The 15,496-nt window shown below is 37.6% G+C and overlaps 1 protein-coding gene and 1 long non-coding RNA gene across 6 annotated transcripts in view; one reads left to right on the top strand and one right to left on the bottom strand.

The window, feature by feature from the left end:
- The window catches only part of GABRB3 (gamma-aminobutyric acid type A receptor subunit beta3), a 262,321-nt gene that overhangs the window by 45,223 nt on the left and 201,602 nt on the right, over positions 1–15,496 (bottom strand). The gene's annotated exons all lie outside the window — the stretch shown is intronic.
- Positions 4,813–15,496, top strand: part of LOC120372960 — a 57,634-nt gene continuing 46,950 nt past the window's right edge. For 3 of the 4 annotated variants that reach the window (XR_005585294.1, XR_005585293.1, XR_005585292.1), the window contains exon 1: positions 10,663–10,717. This is a non-coding gene — a long non-coding RNA (uncharacterized LOC120372960). Of the gene's footprint in view, positions 4,869–10,662; positions 10,718–15,496 lie in introns of those variants that run through there. The other variant, XR_005585291.1, reaches the window with a different exon arrangement.

Raw genomic sequence — 15,496 nt, forward strand, 5'->3', positions numbered from 1 at the left:
CAGGCAGAGCAGCAATTTAAAAACATCTCACATCCCAGTTGAATACTCTAACCACTGGATTATAGATTATAGCAGGGTTTCTCTTCCTCTCTGGCTTTGTATGAAAAAGGGCTGATTTGGCGTAGGTGCCTAACTCCAACAGAAGGTTCCTGGATGAGAATCCCAAGCAGAAGGAGGCATCTCCCTCTAGTTCCAACCTAGGCATTTAAGTCCCACTGTGGGGTAGGGCCAGGTTCTCCCTACTCAGCTTGCTGGCTTCCAAAGATCCCATTATTAGGCACCTTTCTCTCCCCTGGGTGCTTAGCTTGGGGCTATGAAATCCGATGGGTGGCAGGGCACCTAAAAGTTAGTTGTTACAAGACTCAATACTGAGCATTGCAACTGTCAGGAACCAGGGCCTGCAGCAGAGCTAGACTGGAAGCAGGGCCTTCACAGCCAGTCTCTGGGCACCCTAACAGACACATCTGGCCTGTATTAGGTTGCCTTATTGGTTGGAAGAGTCACTGGTTGGAAGAGTCAGCAGACTCAAGCCCAGCAGCAGCAGCACAGCAGTCACTACTCAAACCATTTGCCCATGGCTGTGATAGCTTCTTATCTGCTTATTCCAGCCTTAGCCCCAGCCTTAACTAGCTCCAGGTAACCTGGTCCTGAACGTTGGCTCCAACTTCTGACTCTGATCCTTGGCTCTGGCACCTGGCCTCTGATTCCAGCTCTGATCCCCTTGTGCTGATTTCTGACCCATGTCCCGGTCACTGACAGCAACACCTAAATCGTTTTGTGGATCTAGTCCTGAGTGCCTTTAAATCCCAGTAGCTTCAGGGCCTCAGAGAATTAGGCCCAATGCTTCTACTACTTGCCTATGGCTATTTAAACAATCAAAATATTAAAACTAAACCCTGGTCAAGAAAGACAGTAAGAAAACTTCAGGTGTAAGATATTATTTTTAAATTTCCCAACTTTAATATATATATATTTGAGCATATGTCACTGTTATAGCAAAGAGTTTACAGTGTTACAGCAAACATAAATAATGGATACATAACTATATTGGATGAAATTCTGGCTCCATTGAATTTAAGGTGAACTTTGCCATTGACTTCAATGGGGCCAGGATTTCACTCACTGATTTATTTATTTTTTTAGAGACTAATTACCTTATTTCCTTTTCTATTTTCCCTTATAATCTAAAAACAAAAAATCAGTTTCAACACAAGAGCTACTTTCATTTCCAGGCCTTATAACTCTACATCATGCTTCCTTCTGTATTTAACTGAAATATTAAAACAAGTTGTATAGCCTTCTGTATCAAATGCAGTACTCAGGCTAACTTGAAAATGAATCTGAATAGATGCTTAAAAAACTTCTTATTGCTGTAGGGTGGATATATTGGTCACATGACAGCTATACTTGAAAAGTTTGGCATCAAATCAAAATAATAAATAAATGAAGCCAAGCACTATATTCAAGGGAAAATATTATATTTACACCCCTAAATATATATTTTACTTGTGTATGTGTGAACAAGAGTTTTGCCTGCAAAAAGCTGCAAAGAAGAACCCCCTCGTCCTGCCCCCTCTTCCAGCCCCCCACACACATACCCATCTTTGCTATTCTGGGCCTGAACCATGTTTACATGTAAAATGGCTTGCTAAGGGAATGCCTTTTGTAATGTATATAAAATTGAAAATGCTATACAAATCTGCTCATGTCTCTTCTTTTTAGGGTATTGATAACTACATAAATAGAGTAGCTTCAACTTTGAAATATTATCCAAGATCCGAAATGGTAATTGCTACAATGTAAATGTTTAATGTACATATTAATGTAATTGAGAAAGATTATAGTTTCCAGAGCACTTCTTTTAAAATGGAGTTCTCTGCTGACGGAGTACAGTCATATATGCTTTTATCTATTTTGATTATGTAAAAAAAGAATGTGCAATGAATTATAAATAGGTTGCTTTATTCCTTTTTTTAATCTACTCAAAATAAAAGTACACAAATCGCCTTTATATGTAATTTTACATTATTATGTGCATGCAATATAGAAATAAAGAAAATGTTTAATAGGGAAAGTTCTTGTGGATATATTTTACATATAATGTTTACCTTACATATCTGAAGGTGAAATGACTAATTCTGTGTGATATGAGATTCCTCCAAAATTATTACTAATTTAAAAGACAAGGTCAAAAAATTTGTATTTCTTCACTATTGCTACAAAGACATTGAAAGGATGAAGGTAAAGTTATTTTCCTTATCTAAATAGTTTTTCCTTCATTGCATCCATACTCTGTTATTGTAGAATGGGTGAAAATAAAGTTCTGATAGTGTTTGCTAGATATGTTGGTTTTATTGTGACTGGCTATTCAAGTGCATAAATAGGTAAGCATCTGCCTTATGTACCTTCAGGATTGAAAATTTAGCACAGATTGTAGTTAGCACAGATATGCGTCATAATCCTTGCGAAACCAGCTATATAATTTAACTATTACTGTCAAACAGCTCAAACGGTGCAAAATATACATTTTTGGTGTACCTTTTGTTTTTACATGGGAGGGGAAAAAAATCTTTCTATTCCCTCACAGGACTTCAAATGAACAATAAACGGCTGAATATAAGTATGTTCTAACATTTACACACACTAACATTGTTTTCATTTCAGTCTCTCACACAGATTAGCACTCGAAAGAAAAGGTAAGATATGATGACCAGATGGCTTCTTCATATACAAAATTCCCATCATTGATCATCCAGCTCAGCACAGTTAGCAGTGTTTTTTGGTACTAACTATGGAGCTTCAGAGTGGGATTAAGTTGTTTAGAATACTGCTGAATTGTTCATGAATTGATTTGGTTGTCCTGCGCCATTAAGAAGCATTGCTATCAACTGGACAACACAAGCTACGAATTTCAGACATCATAGCTGACAAACAATTTATGGTTTCAGTGGAAAGGGAGTAGAAATTGATGTCCTGAAATACTTATGCAATTCAGTTTTGATTCAATTGGTTATGAAGATAATTTTGTACATAAAATTTTTGCAAATAGCATAAAGATATCAATGTAGAATATTGAACATCTGCTCCTGGTAAATGTAAGCAGATGTCCTTAATTATTACCTTTCAATGCTTGTATATGAATAACATGAAAAAACAAAGTTTGCATGAAGTGAAGGTAATATGCCTAGGATACAAACAAATACTGGAATGAATTAGACTATTAAATATTTATATTATATTTTGGAAATTAGTAAATAACAACTACTTGATTCAAAAGTGGAAATATTGTTTTAATAAGGCAGTTGTATTTGTTTAACTGGGAATTTACATTCATTTTCTTTTAAACTTAAACACTGTGATATCCACGTATACACTCATTCTTGTCAATCCATGTTCATTTATTGCTGTAATGCCCTTTAACGTTAAGTTCCCATTGCAACTCAGTAGTCAGCAGAGTCTTGCTTCTGCAAGGCATTAGAGGACATATATCTTACAACTAAGGTGGAGGTAATTTTTGTTTGTGTATGGTTTACATTTTATTAAAACCAAACCAAAACCAAAGTGCTTTTTTATGTTAGAGTTTAAAATTGGATTAATCTCAATTAATAACCAAATATAACTTGTAGGCTAAAAAGGATAAATTCTGAAATGATCCATGAAAAGGGACACTGGTATCCTCTTTGTAGTGGCACTCCACTCAGGCAAATGCAACAGCAGGATCAGGGCTCTTTGGTCTGAATTCCAAAAACTGTTCACCAGCAAGAGCTGATGACAGACAATAAAAACAAAGCATTATTCATCTCAGTTAAGTGTAGGTAATGTTATCAACTCTCACAGGTGAAACACAGATCTTGGCAACTAAAGAAGAGATTTTTAAATATTTAATTTCTCTACATAAATATATTTTAAATATATACATGTTTTCTGCTAGGAATTTTAGATTTTAAGAACTTTTTGTATTTTAAACACTTGTTTTACCTTTAAATAACCTGCAGGTTATTGTTAGTGTGAATACTAAATTATATTGTTCCTAATGAAGTTTAGTATTAAAATTTTGTGATACCCATAGACTGGATTCAAATACTAGTAGTGGATGAAGATGCACCAGAAGTCAGATCAAATTCCAGTGTAAATCAATGAGTAACAAATAAATATTGGTCCAGCCTGTCCAGTTACACTGATTTTTTATTCTGTTTATGCAACCAGGTAGAGATTAATGTAACCCACGATGCTAATTAATTTGCTTCCATGCTGATTAGAAATACAGTTTGTATTTTGCTAATTAGAATTACAATTATCAGCTACCAACAGAAATAGAATTACCATTTCAATTGAGTTCTATAAAATAAAAGAGAGACATATTTCAAATTGTGAAATTAAATGTGTGTGAAGTTTCTGGTGCTTGATGTGAACTAGTCATACATCAGATCTCTTCCTTTTATCTTGTTGAGATGAGTTCCTGTCTGCATCCTGTAAAACTTGCCCATACCAGTATTGCCCTGGCCTCTTCTTTTGTCATTCAGTGTTGAACGCATTCTATACCAATATGCATTTCCTAACCTTTTGGGGGCAAAGCCAGACTTTAAGGCACCTGCTCCCCTACTTGGTGTAAACTTTGCTTGTGCCAATCAGAAACGAACACAAACAGGTTTTGGGCCCCATCCCCTATGACACTTCTATGATGTCATAGTTGGTACTTTATAGGCCTGCCTGCCATGTGCAGGCAGAGAGAGGAGAAAGAAAAATGAATCCTGTGTATCCTGTGTACACCCGTAACCGAGCCTGATCACCTCGAAGCCCCTCTCACAGCTCACGTGTTTCAAACAGAGCTTCTACGTTTGCCGGTCGTTATACGTTGGTTTGTATTTGTAAGTATCAGTTATTACTAAATGCTGCATCTTTGTTTATAAATATTGTTAGTAGATATTTAGTCATTGTGTGTTTTAAGTTTCATTAACTCTATTAGCTAATCATACTCTGCTCCCTTACCCCTTGTAATTATCCCCAATAAAACTTTAAATTGATTAATTTTAGTTGTGTGTGTGTGTCTGCAGTTTGCATCGTGGCCCATACTCTCCTTGCATCGCTTACCAATATAGTCTATTGCCACGTGCAGCCTGGTAAATAACAGGCCTGCATTTTCTTTCGCCCCTGCGTGTACGTGGCAATCCACATATCTGACAAGCACTTCATTTTTATATGGTCAGACTTTCAAAGTTCCCCAGAACACAGCAGCTCCCATTCAGAACAGTAGAAGCTGCTGAGTACTAAGCACTTTAAAAGACTGGTTGCTTATTTAGGTGTTGTACTGGGAGCAGAACTCTTCTGAAAATCTGGTCCTATTTGTGAGTGTGGTGCACATTTGAAAATCTGGCCAATTCTGGCCTTCTTTTATCACTTACTGTGATGAATGTGTTGTATACCCTCATAACATGGTAATATACCAGACTGTCTCCCTTTGGAATCAGCACCGCTGAATATTTACTTGCTATAATCCTAAATCTTGCTATAATTTCTATAACCATCTGCCCAAAGGAGTAATTTATTATTTGTTTAGGAAAATTCTTTACTAGAATTATGGATTTATCTGTTACAAACAATGGTAGAAATAGCATCACATGATGTAAATGTATTCAAAATTCATTGACAATAATGTGCCAAGTTTTCAGATGCATACTCAAATGTATATTTACAAGATTTGCTGCATGTGTGTGCGTGCACACGCACATACACACCAACCTATGCTACTTGTGTGCCTGTATAAATGAGAACAGGGTACATCCAAAGGCCAAACTCTATATCAGCTTCCGCTGTCAAGAACTTGTCTACCTTAGTTATGCATTGTAAAGCCTCACACTCATTACACTTAGTCAACATTTTCATTTTGAAAATGTAACTTGCAGTTAATTTGTAAGCTATCTGCTATATTTCAATTTTGAAACATCATTGTTTGTAACTATTACAAATCATTTTTTTTTGTGCCAAAAATTTAGAGTGAGCATAGGTCACAAGCCTAACACACATACAGACTGCTTCTTCATTGTCAACTGGAGATAACGTAACAATTTATTTACACCAATTACAACAATATTGTCTTTTTTTGGATTACTAACATTTTATTTCACATTTGAAGTCTGCTCTGTGTATTCCAAATTGGTTGATTCCAACTAGCAGCATATTTCTTCACATAGCTATAAAATTTAGTGCCAGTTATGTAGGCTTCCAATCACAATATATTTACGGTGAAATCTTTTCCCTTTTGAAGTCAATAAGAGTTTAGCCATTGATATATTCAGGCAGTGTATCAGTTTAGCTATTTTGCTAACACATCTTTGCTCTCAAATTTAATGAAGAAATACTTTAAGATTGCTAGTGGTGGTGGTTCTGAAGACAATCAATTCAACCATATCATTTTCCCTTTTAATGTTAAATTTCATTGGTTAGTAGCAATATGAATTCTCATTTATATCAAAGCAGGTATGAACAGAGCTGAGTGAGTCACTGATTTTTTCAGACCAGTGGTTGAACAGAAATATCTGAAAAAAAAATTGGCTTGTTTCAAACTGAAACTGATTTTTCTCACCAAAATGAAAAACCAAGATAAATTTTGTTCAGACTGATCAAATTTGAATATTGATTGAAATTGACACTTTGAAATAAAGTGTCTATTTGAATCTATATTTTCAAAACAAAACATTATTTTAAATGACATTTTCAAAATAAAATATCAAAATGGTAAATTTAAAAAATGTTGAGATGAAGCATTTTAACATATCCAGGAAAAAAAATCAGATTTTGGGTTGTTGGGTTTTTTTTGGTGTGGTGCAGAAATTATTTTCTAGCTTTGATGCAAATTCACAAATAGTTTGCACCCCCTAAAATGCATATTTTGGGTGAATCTACTATTTGCTGGGAAAAAAAATCATCCTGCTCGAGGCAAGAGGTAACATATTTACAGGTCCAAGTTTCCCTGTAGGGATGGAGGTGCCACATTCACTTAGGCACTTTTTGAAAATTTAACCCAAGGTCTCATTTAATAACTTTAATTACAATTAGTCAAAAGAAAATAATTGGAATTTAGCAATTAAATTAAGGTAATAGGTAATAATTGGAGATATACCAATCTCCTAGAACTAGAAGGGACCTCAAAAGGTCATTGAGTCCAGCCCCCTGCCTTCACTAGCAGGACCAATTTTTGCCCCAGATCCCTAAGTGGCCTCCTCAAGGATTGAACTCACACCCCTGGGTTTAGCAGGCCAATGCTCAAACCACTGAGCTATCCCTCCCCCATAATTGTGTGAATTAAAAGTAGGGGTATGCAGACTAATAGGTTAATTAAATTTCAACCAGGTAATGGGTTATTATTTCTGAGTATAACTATACAAATGCTCAAGGTGTCCACATTTGATGCCTGAATTTTAAGAAAAAGGATAGTGGGCCCAATCCTGCAAAGTGACCTGAAGGCACTTGACACCTCCCAGACACTAATTGGTGCCTCATGATATCAGGCCCCTCACACTCCAAGGGTAGTGTTTCATAAACATTCAGCGGAAGGCTGATGAAAACTCAGAGAACATTTTATTATCTGCTCAAAAAGTCATCTCTGACAATCTGCTTAGGCTTCTAGTTGACACTGGGACTGCTTAGAAGCATAACATAGGTATAAGCAGTTACCACTCTCCTACTAATATTGCATCATATTAGCTTTGTCACACCCTTACTTGGAATACAATGTCTCTCCTTACATTAAGTGCACACCAAATTTCATGTTTAAAGAAAAAAAAATTGACAGAGAGGAAGCATCAAAGAGAATCAGATCTTTATGAAAATCCTAAAATATAATAATAGTGTACAGTTCATCATTATTATGGAACCACAGTTACTACTGTACTCTGATAGTGTGATAGATTATTTCAAATTGTATTATGATACTCCTAACAGTAACCTGTAAAACTTTCATGACTATATAGATCTTCACTGGGGTGCAGCCACCAGATAGTGATATGACTGTACTCTTTAGCTGGTCTGACACTTCATCTGATAGACATCATAGATGAGTGGACCATTTTATTGTCTTATATAGATTATTTCTGCAGTGATACTCTGTGGTAGAAGGTGGAATTAAGTCTTAGCAGATTCATTTCACACACACACACATATATACACACAAATAAAAATGAAGGGGTATTAAATTGTAATAACTATACACTGTACACTACTGTTAAGGCTAAGATTTTGTCATGGTTATTTTTAATAAAAGCCAGGGACATGTCACGGGCAATAAACAAAAATTCACAGAAGCCGTGAACTGTCTTTGACTTTTGCTGCTATGGCTCCATGGTTTCCCCCACCACCGTGGTGACTGGGAGCTGTAAAGTTCCCCACTGCCCATGGCAGCTGGAAGCTGCAGGGTGACTATATTTCCCCAAGAGAAAACAGGACACCACCAGCCACTCACCTGAGGCATCTCTCCCTCTCCCCCAGCCCGCACAAGGCTATCGCCCATGGCTGGAATGCTGAGGAGGGCTCCCTCAGGAGTCTGTCACCTGTCACTGGAACCTTGCAGGGAGCCCCCTGTTGCCTGTCGCTGCTGCCACCTGTTGCTGGAACTCTGCCAGGGCCCTGCTGACTGCCAGCTCCAGAGTCCTGCAGCCTCTGGGGCTAAAGCAGAGAATGTCATGGAGGTCTCTGGAGCTCTCTGAAACATAGCCTTAACTATTGTTGTTTAGTTCACCATTTTAGAGAGTTTTAACCTGGCTCCATCGTGAAGTTTAAGAGACTACAGAGGTAACTAGGGTCTCTTGCTTGGGTTCATAGACTCTCATATGAAATGTATGGTTGTGGGATGAGATCCCCCATTTAACCACGTCTTAAAAAATTAGAAACTTTTATTATATATTTTCTGTTTTAGATTAAATTTATGCTTGAAGAACTTTACAAATGATATGCCAAATTTGGCTCCCAACTTGCACTCATACAACTTTACTGATTTCAGTGGGGTTGCGTGGATATAACTGAGAGAATATATTTTGGCCAAGTAGCAGTACCATATGGAATAACCATGTAGTTAACACTGAATGGATAGATCCTTCTCTTAACCTAAGCCCACCCTCCATCTATTGGAACAAATTCCAATTTTCAGCTGGCTTCCCTCAAACACACATTACTCACCTGCTATTCACCTGGTCTACCTGACAGGATGGAAGCTAAAATAAAATCTTGTTGTATCAAGTTTCTATTTGCTTTATCATCTTCAACCTAAACTTAAGAATGTTTTACCATGATTGATCCTGCTGGAGCTTTATTCCTCTTACTTGTTTTATTTCTATTTTTAAGCAATCTGGTTTTGGGTTTTGTTTTTTTTTAATTACCTCCTTCCTCTGTGCATATGAATCCCAACACCATTAATCTTTTCTAATGTGGCTATTTTCCCCTATGTATCACAGACCAAATTATGTTTGCAGTTACATGAGTATCAATAGTTCAGAGTAACTCCACTGAAACAAGCAACAGAGTTACTCTAGGTTCACACTGGTTTAACAGCACAAAATCTGTCAGGAACAAATTGAATATGGCTGAAGTGATTTTTGGGGGGAAGTTAGCATTTTTATACAGTGAAGTACTTTGGATTCAGTATTTGTTGCCTTTACAAAAGTGATATGAATAACTAGCCCAGAGTTGGCTTTGTCAACTTTATGTGCTACGATAAATTGGCGCTCAGCAACCTTTATGCATTAGCGAGCTTATCCACTTTCAGATATTACCTGTTTCCATTTCACTGTTGAGAGAAAGTTAGAGTTATAATAAATACAACTCTTCTGTCTTTGAAAAGTAAGATTAGTCACTCTCTTTGGTCAATATCCATGGGATTTAGAGATACTATTTTATTCACCGGGGAAGCCCATAAATTCAATGGAGAGAATTAGAAGGAAAGGATATACAAAAAGTAGACCATAAAAGACTTCAGAAGTGCAGAAAAAGGCATTCTGTATTTCACAAGACCTACATGCATGTGGAATTTCATCAGAAAACAGACTAGTTTACTGTAGGCTATAATCCCCCTTTCTATGGAAATATCTGCAGGAGAGAGCAAGTGTCTGACGTTACAGTGGGTTTGAATTTAAAGTTTCAGAACAAGTTGCACTCACAGGACAGAGGCAATTCATGTTTCCTGCCTATTTAGTCAGTCACAATACTTATTGCTAGGCAGTTAGGCTTTTAAACAAGCCCTAAGTCAACTGGAGTCTTTCCTTTCAATTCGAAAGGTTTTGGATTATGCCTTAGAAAAATGTCTTAAACTAACCTGATATGAGCAATTTAAACATTCATTATGTAGGGGTGTGCCACAACAGATACCATAAAAGCTACCATCACTATATTTCCTTTTTTTTTTCCTTTTTTTTTTTTTACCTTCTTCATATACAGTAGGATGCATAGCTTTCCTCCACACTCTGAATTTTTGGCTCAGACTCTTTCCATACTGTTAGTAACTCCAGTTCTAAACATTGCCTTTTAACAGAATGGTTTTCTTCCTCGTGAAAAAAGTAAATGAATACAAATCTCTCAAAACATATGTCCTTAAGACATAACCTTTCAAATTCTTATTTATTTAATTATTTAGTTTCCTTTGCTTATAAACATCATTTGCTAATTACTTTCTAGTGTTTGCATTCCTAAACTTTACCAGAAAATCCCCAGGAACTTTGGTCCTGAACAGGTAGGAGTTTGTTCTTATTTTTCTTTTTTAAACTTGACTGTCTTCCTTCCACAACTCTCAGCCACAGTGGGTTCTTTCTCACAGGAATCTGCAGCCATGACACTATACTAATACCATGTAACTTCAGCCTATCACTCCTCTAATCATTTTCAAATGACAATGTGTCATTACCAGGGCCTACACCAATAGTGGTAAAACTTTGTGTTGCTGTCCCTTCATGTTCATAAGAGGAAATCACTTAACACAAAACCAATGTAAATGAGTTTCAACATGTGAGGATGTGTGTACTGTTTATTTAAACTGTAAAAGGAAACCATGCAAGAGTGGCTCAAAAGGTTCTCTGCAGATGATCTATTGTGATGCAAAAAAGACAGAGTTGCTTTAAAGATAAAGTTGTCCCTTGTTCAGTGTTAAAAGAAAGCAATTCTTTTTGCAATTATTTATCATAGAATTGTAGAAAAGTAGGGCTGGAAGGGTCCTCAGGAGATCATACCTTCTTCTCCTTCCTTCCTCCCCCCCACCCCATGCTGAGGCAGCAATAAGTATACCTAGATCATCCCCAACTTTGATAACACACTAAAGAAATTGTCTAGTAGTGGGGGTGTTATACAAGGAACGTTCAAAGAAGTTACAGTTAATGTCTAAGCTGTCTCTGGCCTGGGCTATACTAGCGGGGGGATTCGAACTAAGATACGCATAGCTGAAGTTGAAGTATCTTAGTTCAACTTACCTGGCCGTCCTCACGGCGGTGAGTTGACTGCCGCGGCTCCCCTGTCGACTCTGCTTACTCCTCCTGCTGAGGTGGAGTATGAACGTCGATTAGCGGATTGATTTATTGTGTCCAGATGAGATGCGATAAATTGATCCCTGATACATTAAACACTACCCACCGATCTGGCAGGTAGTATAGACGTACCCTTTCAAACAGCAACTGGCATGGCAGGCTAAGCTAGTACAAACTCAAGTTATTAAAGCATGGTGCAAGATGCATCAAAGACCAGCAAGTTGTGCCCATAGCTAGTTTGTGTAACCACATGTCCCTATCCATTATACCCTTACCCATTTTCTTCTACTCTGTTTGTTATACCCATCTAATTTTAATTTAGGTTCTGAGCATACCAACAGTAATGTAGGTGCTGAACTTTAATCGCATGAGCAGTCCCACTGAAGTCGGTAGGATTGCTCATGTGCTTAAAGCTGAGCACATGCATACATGTTTGCAGAATGTGGGCCCAAGATTGTAACTTCATTTATTATGTTGTATGTAGCACCGAGCACATTGGGTCACTGATGTGACCGAAGCCTTTTCGTGCTACTGTAATTTAAGTAAAAACAAAGACAGCAAAAAGTGTGACTAAAACACATATCCTCAAACAGCTCCAGCAACTCCACTGTCTCTTCAGAGAAATTTATTACTGGAGTCTCATTTTAGAACCCTTTTATAATAGCGGTGGGAAACCTGCGGCCCGCGGGCTGTATACGGCCCATCAGGGTAATCCGCTGATGGGCCGCGAGACAGTTTGTTTACATTTGCATGGCCACCCACAGCTCCCAGTGGCCACAGTTCACCATTCCCATCCAATGGGAGCTGCAGGAAGTGGCACAGGCAGCAGGGACATGCTGGCCGCTGCTTCCCACAGCTCCCATTGGCTGGGAACGGTGAACCACGGCCATTGGGAGCTGCGGGTGACTGTGCAAACATAAATAAACTGTCTCACGGTTTACCAGCAGATTACCCTGACGGACTGCGTGCAGCCTCCGGGCTGCAGGTTGCCCACCACTGCTTTATGGTCTCACTCTAGCTTCCCTTACAGATCATGTGTCTCTCTCTCTCTTTTTCCTCATGCCACTCTCTCTGCTCATATAGATCTGGCCTCTCCTTTGTCTTTCACACTTAGTCTCCCCACTGTTAGTGCAAGAGCCTTCAGCCATTTAGAATATTCCAATAATTTTGAATCTTCCTCACAGATTCCATCTCACTTAAAATTTTAGCTGAAACTATTGATAATGTATCTTTTCTCCCTTGCCTGTTCTCATGGACAGCTGGGGAAGAGGCACACTATTTTTTTCCATATCTGTATTACTTAATTCTGTAAAGCATTTTGGAATGCAGTTTGTATGAAAGATTCCATAGACAGTAAAGTTGTATTATTGAAATTATTGAAAATTTGACCCTATATGTTGTTATGCTGGAAGGTGTTAATGACAACCATCAATCACAGATCTGGTTAAACTTCACAAGTGTACTAAGCACCTTTTCTTCAAGTTAAATACCATATGAATATAAATGGTAGGAAAGCATACTAAAAGGCCATTCATATATGTATTTGTATTACACTGGTCTACAATTTTTGAGAAGTCGTCTGCTTCAGAGATAAAATGTGCTATTTATTTTGTATTTTGATGTGCTGAATTCAAATATGACAATTAAAACAACTGATTGGCTACTGTTTCTAAGTTATTTAAGTTTTTACATTTTATGTCTATGTATATTGTGTAGATAGTAGAGTTTTAATCATAAATTGTAAACCTAGGTCTTTTCATGTGTTTATCGTTGCTTTACATGATAATATTTCACCTGTCCTGTTTATGTAACACTTTAAAAATCAGCAAAAGGGTATATAACTGTTGTTGCAGGCTACAAGATCACCTTCCATGAGGAAGAATGGGACAAGATCCTTTTGATGGTCACGGAACATGGAAACCCTAACATCACCTGCCAGGAGATTCCACTGCTCTAGTCTGGAGCCCAACAGCTCTGCCTTACTCTTGGGTAGTTCCAAATCCCTGACAAGGTCATTCTGTTCACCTTGTGTTATGAGGTGTGGTTCAGAGGAGGAGGATGGGAGAAAATGTGGGTCCTGTGACATTGATGGTTCAAGGACCAGAAGTTTCATCCTCTTCCTCTTCCTCGTCTGACTCAAGTGAGAATGATTCTGGTGCATCAGGAACCGGCAGTCCTTCTCCGTGGGGTACTGGGCGTATAGCTGATGGAATGTTTGGATAATGCACAGTCCACTTTTTCTTCTTTGACACACCTTTCCCAACTGGAGGCACCATGCAGAAGTAACAATTGCTGGTATGATCTGTTGGCTCTCTCCAAATCATTGGCACTGCAAAAGGCATAGATTTCCTTTTCCTGTTCAACCACTGGCGAAGATTTGTTGCACAAGTGTTGCAGCATATGTGTGGGGCCCACCTCTTGTCCTGATCTCCAATTTTGCAGCCAAAATAAAGGTGATAGGCTTTCTTAACCATAGTGGTTATACTGCGCTTTTGTGATGCAAAAGTCACTTCACCACAAACATAGCAGAAGTTATCTGCACTGTTCACACAAGTACGAGGCATCTCTGCTCACTTTGGCTAAACAGAAATGTGTCCCTTTGCAAAATCAAACACTGACAAATAAGAGAGCACAACACTGTATGATTTCTAGAGCTGATATAGGGCAATTTGTTCAGCAGAGTGATGTAAGCTTCGTTATGATTGCATCATCCATGACTTCTAGGAATAACATGATGCAATTCTTATCATATATGATGCAATACCAGCTTCAGATTGCATCATTCATTGTTTTGCCTAAAAAGCAAGTACTGTCCAAACCCAGTCATAGATTTATTCATAGATCCAGTCAAAGATATATTTTAGTCATTTCTGGTTTAAATTGAGATCCCTTCCCTTTATAACTCACTTATCCTCCGCTATTCCCAAGTCAAGGGTCGTATATACTGACCCAATAGCATATCTTGAAAACTAGAGCCAATCAACAATTTTAAGCATCATTTTCGTTCTCAGTGACCCAGAATTAGTAACGTTTGACTACATTTATTTCAGAAGCATTTTGCCTGTAGAGCAGTGTTATTTACAAAACACATTTTCAGTAAAAGTCTTTCTTTTTTACTTCAACAATTTATTAAATCTCAGAAAATTAAGTAAAAGAAACTGGCAAGTTAATTAAACCCTGTAGATCTCTGAAGGAACAGGGAGAACATTATTCTAAAAACTTATAATGTAAAAGAGAACAAACAAAGGAGTCCATAATTGCTTGTGTATTGAATCACCTCATTTCTGGAGTCAAACTATCAATGTTTCCAGTTCAGGAAAGCATCAGTACGCAACTTACTAAATGTAATGTATAAGAAAGTACAAGATTTCCTCATTTCTTGGATGTGAAATGTACACATTAACAACATGAGTATTCTACTGAGACATTTAAAGGAATTTTTAACCTACAAATGAAATGCACAAAAAAGGGATGCTCCTTATATAAAAATAGCAAATCACTCCAGCATTTGCTGTGGGAAGCAGGTAAAAACACCTCTTTCTTCCCAAATCAGTGGCTGCCATCTCAGATTGCAGAAAACAGAAAGCAGTAAAATGTCAGATGACACAATGAATTCTGTGTAGAAGCAATGATACAACTTGGCTAAAGCTGGGGAGAAATATGTGATAGCTGAGGGCAGTAGAGTTGTCAGCCTGCTATGCAGATTTTACTATATTTCTCTTAGAAAACAGTAACTCTGTTTATATTATGCACTGCAGATGCAAGACTTTTGTATTTGTTATTTATTCCTCACCTTCCTCTCAGCTCTTTGACTTTGTAACAGCCAAAGGCATAAATTGATAATATTTCTGCTGCTGCTAGTAATATCTGTACAACAGTATGCAATGCTTGTGTTAATTAGCTATCTGTTCTTTCATTTTTCTCCATCACTACAACTAAAATCCTAAACTAAAACTGGAGGGAAAAAAATCACATTAATCAAGTTGCAGAGTCTT

The sequence above is a fragment of the Mauremys reevesii genome, linkage group 1 (genome assembly GCF_016161935.1).
Source record: "Mauremys reevesii isolate NIE-2019 linkage group 1, ASM1616193v1, whole genome shotgun sequence".
Classification (NCBI taxonomy): domain Eukaryota; kingdom Metazoa; phylum Chordata; order Testudines; family Geoemydidae; genus Mauremys; species Mauremys reevesii.